At 37.1% G+C, this 15,071-nt stretch overlaps 1 protein-coding gene across 9 annotated transcripts in view; it reads left to right on the top strand.

Annotated features, from left to right (window-relative positions):
• The window catches only part of ERC1 (ELKS/RAB6-interacting/CAST family member 1), a 557,388-nt gene that overhangs the window by 627 nt on the left and 541,690 nt on the right, over positions 1-15,071 (top strand). The gene's annotated exons all lie outside the window — the stretch shown is intronic.

Genomic DNA, 15,071 nt, shown 5'->3' with positions numbered 1-15,071 from the left:
TTGAGGCAGTTGGAGAAGCTACAGCACTAGGTCTCACATTTCTACTTTAGGGTTTTGGTTATTTTTCTTTTTTTCTTTTTGACGGGGTGAGTGGATGGATTGGGAGGGAAGAGAATTCTTCTCTGCTTTGCCTCAGTGAGTAAATTGTGAGCGTGGGTGGGTTTGAAGTTTTACACCCTTCAAGAACTTCAGTCAGGTAGCAATATTAGGGAGATAGGTCTCATTACACTTTTTAGTCCTTAAAGGTGTTACCTTCCAGTCTTTTTTCATTGTCGAAAAGATCTCTTTTCACTACATTTACAAGCTCTGGCTTGGCCCCTTAAGAGAAGGCCTGAGAATCAGGTGGTTGCTTTGGAAGACACGTTTCTGAGTAGTAGTTGTAGGTGGTTGTCAAGGTTGACTGCTTTGGATGGATAAAATGAACAATTTGAACAGTTCTGTTGTATATGAACAATGCTTAAATGTTTTAAAGCACAACTGTCCGTAACACCTTTTTTTCAATACACCTTGACATTTGGACATTTGTGTTCAACACTATTATTAATTATTTTTCTCAATAATAGATTTCTCTGTGAAATACTTTAAAAATGAAGCAGAATAGTTTTTTTTTCCTCTATAGTAGACCCCTCAATTTCTGAGAAATGTTCTCTGAGTCAAGTGCTTTAAAGTGCTTCTTAATAACATATTGGGGGCATGTGCCTGTCACTTCCTAGGGAGATATTACTAAGAGTAAACAGTATTCAGTGTTCTTCACATCAGTGTTTCACAACTTAGCACATTAAATCAGAATCTTCTTCTGGATTTCTGCTCCCTGTGAGATTACAGTATTCACCAGTCTTACCTACCAGTGTTCTAAGCTATTTCTTGCTGAGAAACAGGTCCTGTGATGGACGTGTATTATGTAATGGATGGAAGTAGCCATGACTCTCAATAATTCATTAATGGAGGAAGAGAAACCATCATGAAATAGAAATTAGGCAGTGACTTTCCCAAGGCTTACTCAATTTATTTGGGAACATAGCCAGGGAAGTGCTTTCCTGTAACCCAAGAGAGAAATTTACATTTGACGGTCTCAGTAGTTGCAGATCATTGCCTCTTTTAACATGCCTACTTAATGAGCAGACTGTTATCTTCTAGCAAATACGTCTGCTTGAAGAGACTTATAGGAAACAGATGATACAATAGCTATTAAGAGGGGAAGGGCGAGGTCCAATTGTAGTTATAAATAAAAAATTTAATTACCTATATTCAGATAGATCAAATTGTAAGTTAGTATAATGAATAGTTTTGATTTTGGATTACTTAGAAGGAAAAATTTGAATTCACATGTTTAGTTTTGGATTTTACATTATACTTTGATTTAATTGGGTACATATGGGGACAAATGTGAAGATTCCAGGCGAAACTATGTGTATTGCTAAATGACACTTGCATAGCTGACAGTAAGATGTGATTCTTCTTGTGGGAATGAAATAAAATGATTTGGGGACAGTGTAAAGGTAGAAATTATTTGTTTTTCTTTAGAATTTCTTATGCCTGAAAAAACCCCTACATTTTTAAAAATTGAATTTATTGGGGTGACATTGGTTAAAGACATTATGTTGGTTTAAGGTATATGATTCTATAATACATCCTCTATATATTGTATTGTGTGTTCACTGCCCCAAGTCAAGTCTCCTTCCATCACCATTTATTCTTGCTTTATCCTCTTCTATCTCCGCCCGCCCCCCCCCCCCATCCTTTTTCCCTCTGGAATTACCATACTGTTGTCTGTGTCTGTGAGATCTTCCTTTCTTGCTTGCTTGCTTTCTTGCTTGCTTAATCATATCACCTTTTTCACCCAGCCCCTCAACTCCCTTCCCCTCTGGCATTTGTCAGTCTGTTCTCTATGAGTCTTTTGTCTGTTTTGTTAGTTTATTTTGTTCATTAGATTGCACATATGAGTGAAATCATATGGTATTTGTCTTTCTCTGACTGGCTCTTATTTCATTTAGCGTAATGCTCTCCAGGTCATTCTAGGCTGTTGTAAAGGGTAAGATTGCCCCCTTTTTACGGCCCAGTAACATTCCATTGTGTAAGTGTACCACAGCTTTTTTATCTGCTCAACTACTAATGGGCACTTGGGCTGCTTTCAAGTCTTGACTATTGTAAATAATGTAGCAATGAACACAGGGGTGCAATATACATTTTGAATTAGTGAAAAACTGTACAATTTATTTTTTCAAGAAATGTCACTTGCTGGTCATTACTGTGATATCCTTGTTGAGTCTGCTTAAGTGGTTTTTTTTTTCCATTAGTAAAGTCAGATGAGTATATCATTCTGTTAATTCAACATTGATACTGGAAACAAAACAACAGTGAAGGTTGTAATAGTAACAACTGCTCTTCTTCTACACCACGTTTATGCTTTTAGAAGGTATAAGACCTGTTAAATGTACATTTTACACATACTGTATCAAAAACATTGATGGAGAAAGACCAGGGAATGAAGTATTTTGGTTAATCAAATAACAACTAGTACATGAATTATCAATTTTCAGAGAAATATAATGTAAACAAGTAAACAAAATACAGGCTGTATGGAATGTATTTTATTTCTATGGCTCTTCATTATGCCTTCAACATGTCTTGGGGCACTGTTTCATTCATTTATTCATGTAACAGTTGTTACTGAGTATGGTTCTGAGTACCATACTCAATAATATGGTTTTTAGCTTTTGGGAATACAGTACTGAATAAAAGTGACAAAAATCCCTGCCTTCATGGAACTTACTCTCTATATATTTTCTGGGGAAATGGGGAGGAACCCAGCAAAGGAGACTGATAGGCGGCATTGAGTTAGGAAAACCAGGGGAGTACGATGTCCTAGAAGTGAAGGAAAGGAACTTTTCAAGGAGGGAAAGATCAACTGTGTCATTGTTTAAATGTGTCAGTGTTGATTAAGAGACAGTGCTGCTTGATTATAATATCTAATACCAGAGAAATGACTAAATGCTTGCTAGTGTGAGATGAGACAGATATCCCCAGATTAATTTATGTTATTCTTTATTCTTTTGGAACAAGAGAGGCAGCCTGGGAGTACCCACTTTACTGCACTAAGCAGAGAAGTGACTTTGTTGTTATCAATCTTATGTGTACTTATTTTTTTTTAAATAGGTAATACATGTACCAAATCAGAAGGTATACATGATTACACAGGGAAAAGTAAGTCCTGTCCCATCTGATTATTCCTGAAGGCAATTACTGTTTCCAATTTATGGTTTTTCCTAATCAGTGAAACTTTGTGCAATAATGTGGCATTTAGCTATTTTAAAATTACATAAATATAACAAGTATTTTTATCTTTTAGGTGTTTTTTGCAGTCTTAATATTTTTTTCATAATTTAAGTCTACCTGCAGACTTTTTGTTTGATAACTTTGTCTTATAGCTTTATAAGACAAAAAACATAAAAACAAAAAAATCGTGATAATTCACATGACTTGCAATTCACCCATTTAAAGTGTACAATTCAGTTTTGTTTGCAACCATCCTGATAAACAATTTTAGAACATTTATATCACTCCTGAAACAAACCCCAGACCCATGAGCAATCACCCCCCTACCTTTGGTTTTTGAGAATTGGTTTACTTATTATGTGGGAAAAATGTTTGTAAAATACTTTGTTACCAGCTAATTGGCAGTGAAGCCATTTAGTTCATATTGTAACATTCTGTGATTGAATAGAAGCATAGATTTGTGTAAAAGTCAGATTAGATAATGTTTTATTTGTTTGAGTGATGACTTGTGAAATTATTTTTAAAATTATCATATATGTTGTATATATAATATACACATTATTTATATTATATATAAATATAGAGAGAGACAGACAGACAAGAGGGGGAAGAGAGGGAGAGAGAGAGAGACAGAGACAGAGAGGGGAAGAGAGAGAGTGTGAGCGAGCGCATGTGCAAGTTTGTTGTTGCACTTACCTATGCATGCATTGGTTGATTCTTGCATGTGCTCTGACCAGGGATCAAACCCACAACCTTGGTGTATTGGGATGACGCTCTAACCAACTGAGTTGCCTGACCAGGATCCTGGTGAAGTGATTTGATGATCTTAGCATGTTGTTCCATTTTTCTTTCATTTATTAAATGTTTATTGAGTACTGTTTGTGTTCTAAGTCCTGGGCCAGACCAGATGGATTCCATGATAAATAAGGGACAGGCTCCCTTATTCTTAAGGAGTTTCATACTAGTGCGAGAAGAGGAAAAGTTAGCAGGAGTTTGTGGTGTTCAATTGGTGACATACTGGGTTTTCTACATTAGCTCATAGAATGGATCCCTAAACTGTATGGCAGGAAGATGTAAGATGGGATCTTAAGAGTAAGTAGGATTTGGTTAAATGAAAATTGTGCAAACAGAGAGAACAGCAAGTGCAGAGCCCCAAGGCAAGAAAGCTACAGGGCAAGTTAGGGGATCTGAAAGTAGTTTGAAATGTCAGGTGCCAGTGTGAGGTGTTGGTATCACTTCTTGTAGTTAAAAGTGTGTTGTCTAAAAAGGGCAAAATAATTACATTATTAATTTGCTTAAACTGCCTATGGGTAGCTGTCACTTCCTAACTGTTTAATTTTGAGTGAGTTACTTTATTATCTAAAAACTCAGGTAATTCTTTCATCCATAAAATGGGAATTTTCTCATAAAATGGGAATGTAACTGTTGAAGAATAAAGCAGGTAGTACTTACAAAGTTTTTAATAAAGTGCTTGGAATATACTAGGTAGTCAATCAAAATTAACTGCTCTTGTGGTGACGATCGCTGGTGGTGATGGTGATGATGGAATGGGATTTCTTAGGATGTTTGTGGATCCCCAGAGAGTTGTCAGGAGACTGGAAAATGACACCTATCATTTTAAGTTTTTTTCCGGGAAGAACGAAGTGAATGACAAAAATGTTAGATCAGCACTGGCCAGTAGAGTTTTCTGTGCTGAAAGAAATGTTCTCTGTCTTTACCATTCATTACAGTAGCCACCTTGTGCCTGTTGAACTATGGCTAGTGTGACTGAGAAACTGAATTAATTTTATTGAAATTAATTTAAATAGCCATTGTGACTTGTGGCTACTGTGTTGGGCGGCATAGTTACACATCTATGGGTTGATGAATCTAATATTGAACTCTAGCACTATTTTGGAATACAGTATTTAAAAGATAGTTTTGGAAGCCTTGTCATGGGAAGTAGTGTTCACTAGGATTCATTCAGCATGGATTCACTAGGTCACATCAGAAAATAATTCTAGTTTCCTAGAATTGATGTGGTTCCTAGACTGATGAATAAAGAAATGTAGTAGTTGTAATGTATCTATACATAAGCTATTTTTCATGCTATTTTTGTGGAAAATGTGAAAAAATATGATTTAGATTTCATGAGAATAGGGATCATGTGTTCTCTGCTGAGCAAATAATAGATACTTACTAAATATTTGATGAATGAATGGAAAATAATATAATTGACTTCACAACTGGTTGTACATGGCTATACCCAGAGATTAGAGAGTTGCTTACTGAGGATGATGGGTTTGAGGAACTGGTGTTAGGTGACTTATTCATATGTGTATTGAAATGACCCTGGAGTGGTTGGCATAGAAGATAGTAGCAATGTGAAGTAATTGCCAGCATATCCTCAATGAGTGTGGATTTCTGAAAGTCCAGGTGGTTATTAGCTCATAGTAAAGAGGCAGAGGTAGAAAACTGTTGCTGAATAAATAGCATGAGAATCAGAGTAACAAGGATTTTACATGAGCGTTCAGGAATGATAGTCTGGAGTTGGCATTGGAAGAATGATAGGTACCAGCTTCATTTTCCAATGTTGGGTATGAAGTATGAGAACCTTAATAACCTGTACTTGAAAGGGCTGCATGGAAAGAGGTGCCCTGGGAAAGCCAGTTTTCAGTTAAGACAGAGAGGTAGTGAGAACTTTTAGAGGAGTTTCTTAAAAATGGAATGAAGTTCTTTGAGAATGTATTTTTCCACTTATTGTCTTTTTATTATCATCACTTAAACTTCCAAGTCTCTCTCATCTTTACAAAAAACTCTTCAACTTCATACTCTTAACTCTTTTTTTAAAAGATACATTTTATTGATTGTGCTATTACAGTTGTCTCATTCCCCCCTTCACTCCCCTCCATCCTGCACACCCCCTTCCACCCACATTCCCCCCTTTAGTTCATGTCCATGTGTCATAAGTTTTTTAGCTTCTACATTTCCATACTTTTCTTACCCTCCCCCTGTCTATTTTCTGCTTTCCATCTATGCTACTTATTCTCTGTACCTTTTCCCCCTCTCTCTTCCTCCACTCCCCTGTTGCTAACCCTCCATGTGATCTCCATTTCTGTGATTCTCTTCCTGTTCTAGTTGTTTGCTTAGTTAGTTTTTTTGTTTTAGGTGTGGTTGTTAATAATTGTGAGTTTGCTGTCATTTTACTGTACATGTTTTTTATCTTCTTTTTCTTAGATAAGTCCCTTTAACATTTCATATAACAAGGGTTTGGTGATGATGAACTCCTTTAACTTGACCTTATCTGAGAAGCAGTTTATCTGCCCTTCCATTCTAAATGATAGATTTGCTGGATAGAGCAATCTTGGATGTAGGTCCTTGCCTTTTATGACTTGGAATACTTCTTTCCAGCCCCTTCTTGCCTGTAAGGTCTCTTTTGAGAAATCAGCTGACAGTCTGATGGGAACTCCTTCGTAGGTTACTGTCTCCTTATCTCTTGCTGCTTCTAGAATTCTCTTCATTTTTACCTTGGCCAATGTGATTATGATGTGCCTTGGTGTATTCCTCCTTGGGTCCAACTTCTTTGGGACTCTCTGAGCTTCTTGGACTTCCTGGGAGTCTATTTTCTTTGCCAGATTGGGCAAGTTCTCCTTTATGATTTGTTCAGATAACTTTTCCACTTGTTGCTCTTCCTCTTCTCCTTCTAATACCCCTATAATCGGGATGTTGGAACGTTTAAAGGTGTCCTGGAGGTTCCTAAGTCTCTCCTCATTTTTTTTGAATTCTTGTTTCTTCATTTTTTTCTGTTTGGTTGTTTCTTTCTTCCTTCTGGTCCACTCCATTGATTTGAGTCCCAGTTTTCTTCCCATCACTATTGGTTCCCTGTGCATTTTCCTTTATTTCACTTAGCATAGCCTTCATTTTTGCATTGAATTTGTGACCAAATTCAACCAATTCTGTGAGCATCCTGATCACCAGTGTTTTGAACTGTGCATCTGATAGGTTGGCTATCTCTTCCTTGCTTAGCTGTATTTTTTCTGGAGCTTTGATCTGTTCTTATGTTTGGGCTTTTTTTTTTTTTTTTTTTTTTTGTCTTGTCTTGTAGCGTCTGTTTTGTAGGAGGAGGGGAGCCTTAGGTCGGGGCAACCCAGGGCGGGGCAACCCAGTAGCTGGGTTGTGATGTTGTATGTGGGGGCGGGGTCAGAGGGGATAATGGTGCTTGCTTTGCTCTCCCTTGGACTTCAGTCTCTTCCGCTGCTTCCCCCAGGCAAACTGGGCCTTTCTGGTGCTAATTCCCGTGTGGGTGGGCTTGTGCACTTCTATGACCCCCTAGGTCTCTCCACCGAACTCTCCTGTGAGCCTGGGAGTCTCTCCCTGTGCCTCAATCCCCACAGGTGTTTTTAATCAGTGCCTCCAGTCTCTATTTCCCGCTGCTGGGATCCTCGGTTGAGCACAGTGCCTTGCCTCACAGTCGCTGCCTTGCTGGGTTTGCTGGTTGCCACCCGGTGCCCTTGGTCTCCCAGCTGCTGCCTGTATGCCCAGGGTCTGCCCACTGTGGTCTTGTGCGCCCAGGATGCCTTACACACCTGGCCGACCACTCTTTGTGCCGGAACCCCTCTCCGCCCAGCTGCCCGACTCTGTCCCTCCTACCAGTCTGGATGAACGTGTCTATTTGAACTCCTTGGTTGTCCGACTTCCATACAGTTCAATTTTCTGTCACTTCTGGTTGTTACTCTGTTTCTGAATTGTTGTCCCTATCTTGGTTGTGTGAGGAGGCACAGCGTGTCTACCTACGCCTCCATCTTGGCCGGGAGTCTACTTTCTCTAACTCTTGGTCTGAGTTGTTTTCTGCTTTATCACCAGACATTTTTGAAAGAATTGTCAACATTTGCTATACATATCCATTTCTTCACCAGCGATGTTTTCTATCTATTTTTGTCTTGTCTCTGTCTTCACAGTTACACTGAAAACTGTTTTGTTAGGGTTACTAATGCCGTTAAAGAGAGTGGCTATTTTTCTGTCCTCTTATTTTACCTCTTAGCAGCTTCCTGGTTGTCTATTGCCATGGCACAAATTACCCCCAAACTGAAAACCGCAAACATTTATTGTTTCAACATTTCTGTGGCTCAGATACCTGGTGTGGTGTGTCTGATTCAGGGTCAATCATAAGACTGCAATCAAATGTTGACTAGGACTGCAGTCATCTCAAAGGTGACTGGGGGAAGAGTCTGCTTCCAAGCTCACTCATGTGGCTCTTGGCAGATTTGAGGTCCTTGTTAGCTCTTGCTGGAGAAACCAGTCTCTTTGCCATTTGGGTCTCTGCATAGAATTACAAGCTACATGGCACCTTGCTTCTCCACGGTTGAGAATTCTGTGGAGGAGATGGGGAGGGGAGGTAATAGCCAGAGTGATTTTGTAACCTAATCTAGGAAGTGCCATTCTAGCACTTTTGCTGTATTCTGTTCATTAGAAGGTTGTTACTAAGTCAAACACACACAAGGGGTAGGGGGTGGTGCTCCCACAAGAGCATGAATACTAGGAGGCAGATTGTATTCATCTGAATGATGTTTCAGAGCCATCTTCGACTGCCTAGTACAGCAGCTTTTAACACAGTTGATTTCTCCTTCATTTGTAAAACTGTCACTTCTTTTGGGGTCTTCGGATTTCTCTGGGCTCTCTTTCTCAGTCACCTTTGTTGAACCTTTTCTACCCATTCATTAAATGTTTGAATTTCTGTAGGTGATTCATCTCCTATATTTAATTTTTCATCTGTATGTTGAATATTCATTCTTCTGTCTTTAGCTTTTACCTCTTTCCTGAGTCTAATGGTCACCTAGGACCCAGTGGAAAGGGAAGCAGTGACAGTGGAGATAGAGAAGCATACAGAATTGAAAGCTTTAAACAACACAGGACTGGGTAATTCAGTATCTCGGTGTGTATACTTCTGCAGGGGAAAGGAGAGTTGATGGGGATGGAGGAGACTAAGGTGACTCCCAGACTTTCAGATGGAGAAGGTAGGCTAGAAGCAGTGTTGGCTAACACAGTAGTCATTAGCTGTATATGGCTGTTTAAAATTATACTAATTTAAATGAAATAAGATTTAAAATTTACTTCCTCAGTCTCATTAGCAATATTCCCTCTTCTCAATAGCCAGACAGGACTAGTGGCCTCTGTATTGGACAGTACAAATAAACATCATTTCCATTGTCACAGAAAGTTCTGTTGCACAGCACTGATCTGCAGTCATTGTACCTACTTCCTTTCCCCAGAGAAAAGGCAAAATAAAAGATGGCATTCTCCACTCTACCAAGAACTCTGGCTCCACAATATCCTAGGGGATCTGTGAGTTACATACAGTCTCCACCACCACCACCACCCAGTCATCCTCAGATGCAGAACACTTCCATAGTCAGGAAGGTCGTGTTGGACAGCACTGAGCTAGAGGGATGGTGGATGCCGTTCATTGACCTGTTGATGGCGCTCATGGGGCAATAGGAACCTCTAGAAAGTGCTGTCCAATAGAAACATAATGTGAGACACATATGTAATTAAAGTTTTAGGGGCCACGTTTTAGAGTAAAAAGAAACTATTAGATTTTATAATTGTTAATGTATTTAATTTAACCCAAACACCCAAAATGTCATTTCGACAGGTTGAAACATATTTAAAAAATTATTAATGGGCAATTGTACATTATTTTTTCAAATTAAGCCTTTGAGCCTTTGATTAAGCCTTTGATCAATTGTGTACTTTTACAGCATATCAACTCAGATACTAGGTTTTTCTCAGAAATACTTCATCTGTATTTAGATTTTATAAAATTTACTGTTGAAAAAGTGGATTCACATATCCAACTAGTTCCAGACATATTTAAAAGTTTTCCAGTAATAGAATCATCAGTTTTTAAATTTAATTTTTATTTATTTTTTCAATTACAGTTGACCTTCAATGTTATTTTAGTTTCAGGTATACAGCATAGTGGTTGGACATTAATATAACTGAGGAAGTGATTCCCCTGGTGAGTCTAGTACACCCCTGACACCATACATAGTTAAAATAGTATTATTGTCTATGTTCCCTATGCTGTTCTCCTCATCTCCCTATTTTGTAACTGCCATTTTGTACCTCTTAATTCCTTCACCCCTTTCATCCAGCCCCCACAAGCACCCTCCCACCTGATAACCTTCAGTTTGTTCTCAGTATCTAGGAGTTTATTTGTTTTGTTTGTCCATTTTTGTTTTTTAGAGTTCACATATAAGTGAAGTAAAATCTGTTTTTCTCTGTCTGGCTTATTTCACTTATAATAAGCTCTAGGTCTATCCCTGTTATTACAAATGGTAAGATTTCATTTTTTATGGCTGAGTAGTATTCCACTTTATATATGCACCACATCTTTTTCTAATTGTTGATGGACACTTAAGTTGCTTCCATATCTTGGCTATCATAAATAAAGCTGCAGTGAACAAAGGGGTGCATTAATATCTTTCTGAATTATTGTTTTAAATTTCAAGAGGTGTGATTGCTGGATCACATGATAGTTCTATTTTTAATTTTTTGAGTAGCCTCCATACTGTTTTCAGTGGTGGCTGTAGCAGTTTGCACTCCCACCAGCAGTGCACATTTGCTCCACATCTTCACCAACACTTGTTTGTTATTTATTGATGATAGCTGTCTGTACCTCATGGTGGTTTTAATTTGCATTTCTCTGGTGATTAGTAACATTTAACATTTTTTCATGGTTTTTGGCCATTTGTACATCCTCTTTGGAGAAGTGCTAATACAGATTGCCTATTTTTAAATCAGATTGTCTTCTTAGTTTTAAGTTGTAAGAGTTCCTTATATATATTGGATATTAATCTTTCATTGGATGTATCACTGGTAAATATCTTCTCTCATTCAGTAGGTTGTTGTTTCATTTTGTTGATGGGTTCCTTTGCTGTGCAAAACCTTTTTAGTTCGATGTAGTCCCATTTATATATTTATTTTTATTTTTCCCTTGCTGGAGGAGACATATCCAAAAAATATTACCAAGAGCAATGTCAGAGAGTTTACTGCCTATGTTTTCTTCTAGGAGTTTTATGATTTAGAGTCTTACATTTAAGTCTTTAATCCATTTTGAGTTTATTCTTGTATATGGTGTAAAAAAGTGGTCTAGTTTCATTTTTTTTGCATGTATCTGTTCAGTTTTCCCAACACCATTTATTGAATAGACTTTACGCCATTTTATTATATAGTCTTTACTCCATTGTATATTCTTGCCTTCTTTGTCATAGGTTAATTGACTTTATTTCTGGGCTCTTGATTCTGTTTCATTGATACATGTTTCTGTTTTTATGCTTGTACCATGCTGTTTTGATTACTGTAGCCTTGCATAGTTTGATATCAGATAGCATACTATCGCCAACTTTTTTCTTCTTTCTCAAGATTGCTGTGGCTATTATTGGGTTCTTTTGTGATTCCATATAAATTTTAGGATTATTTGTTCTAGTTCTGTGAAAAATGCCATTGGTATTTTGATAGGGATTGCATTTAAATCTAAAATTGCTTTGGGTAGCGAGGGCATTTTAAACATGTTGATTCTTCCTATTTGTGAGCATGGAATATGCTTCCATTTATTTGTATCTTCAGTTTGTTTCTTCAGTGTTTTTAAATGGTTTTCAAGTATAGGACTTTTACCTTCTTGGTTAAATTACTTTTAGATGCAATTGTAAATGGGATTGTTTTCTTAATTTATCTTTCTCATAGTTTATTATTGGTGTATTAAAGTGCTACCAATTTTGAATATTTTTTTGGTGGACTCTGTAGGGTCCTCTATGCATAGTATCATGTCATCTGGAAATGACAGATTTACTTCTTTAAAAAAAATTTTGATCTCTCTTTTTTTTAAAAAATTGTATTGTCTGATTGCTATGGCTAGAAGCCCCACTACTGTGTTGAATAGAATTGGTGAAAGTGGTCTTCCTTGTCTTCTCTCTGATCTTAAGACTTTTAGCTTTTCATTGTTGAGTATGATGTTAGTTGTGTTTGTCATAATGACCTTTGCTATGTTGAGGTATGTTTCCTCTGTTCCCATTTTGCTGAGAGTTTTTATCATAAATGGATGTTGGATTTTGTCAGATGCTTTTCTGCATCTATTGATACAATCATATAATTTTTATCCTTTGTTTTATTTATGTGGTGTATCATTTTGATTGATTTGAAGCTATTAAGTTGATTTGCAAGATATTAACTTTACATCCCAGGGATAAATTCCAGTTGATCACGTTGTATGATCTTTTTAATGTATTGCTGAATTAGGTTTGCTAATATTTTGTTGAGGATTTTTTGCATCTGTGTTCATGAGGTATATTGGCCCATGTTTTTCTTATTTTATAATGTCTTTGTTTGGTTTTGGAATCAGGGTAATGCTGTCCTTGTAAAATGAATTTGAGAGCATTCTTTCTTGAATTTTTTGGATTAGTTTGAGAAGTATAGGTGTTAGTTCTTCTTTGAATGTTTGGTAGAATTTATCTGTGAAGCCATCTGGTCTAGGACTTTTGTTTGTTGGGAGTTTGATTAATGATTGATTTCTTTTGTAGTTACTAGTCTGTTCATATTTTCTATTTCTGTTTCTTTAGTCTTGGAAGATTGTATGATTCTAGGAATTTATCCTTTTTATCCTGGTTGTTCAATATGTTGGTGTATAGTTTGTAATATTTTCTTATAATCCTTTGTATTTCTGTGGTGTCAGTTGTTACTTCTCTTTTATTTTCAATTTTATTATTTTTGGTCCTCTTTTTTTTCTTGACTGGTCTGGGTAAAGGTTTATTAGTTTTCTTTATTGTATTAGGAACTAGCTCTTGGTTTCGTTGATCTTTTGTAGTGTTTTCTTGGATGCTGTTAATTTCTGCTCTGATCTTTATTATTTGCTTCCTTCTCTTCACTTTGGGCTTTGTGATTTTAATTTTTTTTTAGTTTTGACTTCAGAATTTTATTTTAAAGGCTGTACAAGGCCAGATTATTAAGCTGTTGCAAATCAGGAAATTTATTAAATGCATGAGATAAAAGAGAAAACAGAGGAAATTGAAATGACAAAGTAAACACATTTTCCATTTTGTACAACTCTCCGGTAGTAATGGAACCATTCCATTAACTATTGATTAACTAGTTAAACATGCAAAAGTAACCATTTAGATTTATCTCTGTACATGAGTCATATTATTAATGTGATTTCTAGACCATTTGATAAATTAAAATACTTGTTTCTCAACATATAAATGTTTTTAATGAAACATTATATTAATTGAAAGTATAGAATTTTAGGCACTTGACTGAAATTAAGGCATGGGTCACCTTAGAAAAATATCACTAAAGACTGATATTTTGTATCTGGATATGTTTCCTTTTGAGTGTGCTTTTAGTGTGTCTGATAGTGTGTCTGATTCTTTTAAATTCAGTCTATTTGGATGGCATGAGGTAGAGTGAAATGGGTAGCTTGTTCACAAATACAAATCTTCTGAGGTATCCTGAGAAATCTTCTGAGATATCACTCAGATACATGTTCAGGACTATGCTTAGCATGATCTTAGTCACCAAGTTCAGCTTGTAGATTAGAAACTGTCAACTGAACTGTTGTATCAAGGGGACACTCTAATTTTCCACCAATAATATCTTGTTTTAATTAATTGAAGAACAAATAATACTGAATTAGTTCTTCATGAAGATAATTTGGTTCTGAGGAATAAAACTTAACTTGAAAATGCAGACAATAGGGTAAACCAGTTTTTATGTGCTTTTTAATACTCTTTGGGATTTTATTTATTTTTAGAGAGAGGAAAAGGGAGGGAGGAAGAGAGGGAGAGAAACTTTGGTGTCAGAAGCATCGATCAGTTGCCTCCTGTAGGTGCCCTGACTGGGGACTGAACCTGCAACCCAGGCATGTGCCCTGACTGGGAATCAAGCTGGCAACCTTTTGCTTTGTGGGATGATGCCTAACCAACTGAGCCACACCAGTCAGGGCCATTTTGATACTATTTGTGCCATCTAGCCGATGTGCTACTTGTGCCAAATCCATAAATCTCTGTCCAAATTGTCACTTTCAGTAAGGTCCAAGTGGTACATAATGTGATCAAACAGCTCTTGATGTTTGGCTTTTTCAGCAAGTGCACACTAACATCAGTACCATCCTGAAGGGACATCCAACACATGATGGACTTACAATCTCCAGCTGCAGGAATGTATGTAGCAGTTCATTGAGATCCTTGCAGTCATTTCTTTTCAGCATTTTATGTATTGACCGATGCCTGAGTGTTCTGTGAAAGAAGCTCAGCATGTCTGTTACTGGTCTGGGATGACCATGCTTTGTGATCAGAGGGGAGAGGTCCCAAGCAAGATTGAGGAGGGGTGGCTGCTCCAGAGATGCCAAGACATGGCAGCCTGAGTTGTAAACTCACCCTGTACTCATTCCCTAGAGGACTGGGCTTTCTTTGTTCTTCTTCTTTCTAGTAGTTCCTTTTGGTGTAAGGTTACATTGTAGATTTGAGATTTTTGTGTGTGTGTTTATTTTCAAGGTGGGTTGTACAGCTGTGACTTTCCCTCTTAGAACTGCTTTGGCTGTGTCCCGCAGGTTTTATTTTGTTGTAATTTTATTTCATTTGTTTTAAAGTATCTTTTGATTTCTTCCTTGATCTGACTGTTAACCCATTCATTTTCAGTAGCATATTTAGCCTCTGTGTGTTTGTATGTTTCTCAGTTTTCTTCTTGTAATTGATTATTAATTTCATACCATTGTGATTGGAGAAGATGCTTGGTATGATCTCATTATTCTTAAATTTAAT

The sequence above is a fragment of the Phyllostomus discolor genome, chromosome 2 (assembly GCF_004126475.2).
Source record: "Phyllostomus discolor isolate MPI-MPIP mPhyDis1 chromosome 2, mPhyDis1.pri.v3, whole genome shotgun sequence".
Lineage (NCBI taxonomy): Eukaryota > Metazoa > Chordata > Mammalia > Chiroptera > Phyllostomidae > Phyllostomus > Phyllostomus discolor.
The sequence above is the reverse complement of the archived record's forward strand: the minus strand, read 5'-3'. Positions and strand labels throughout refer to the sequence as shown.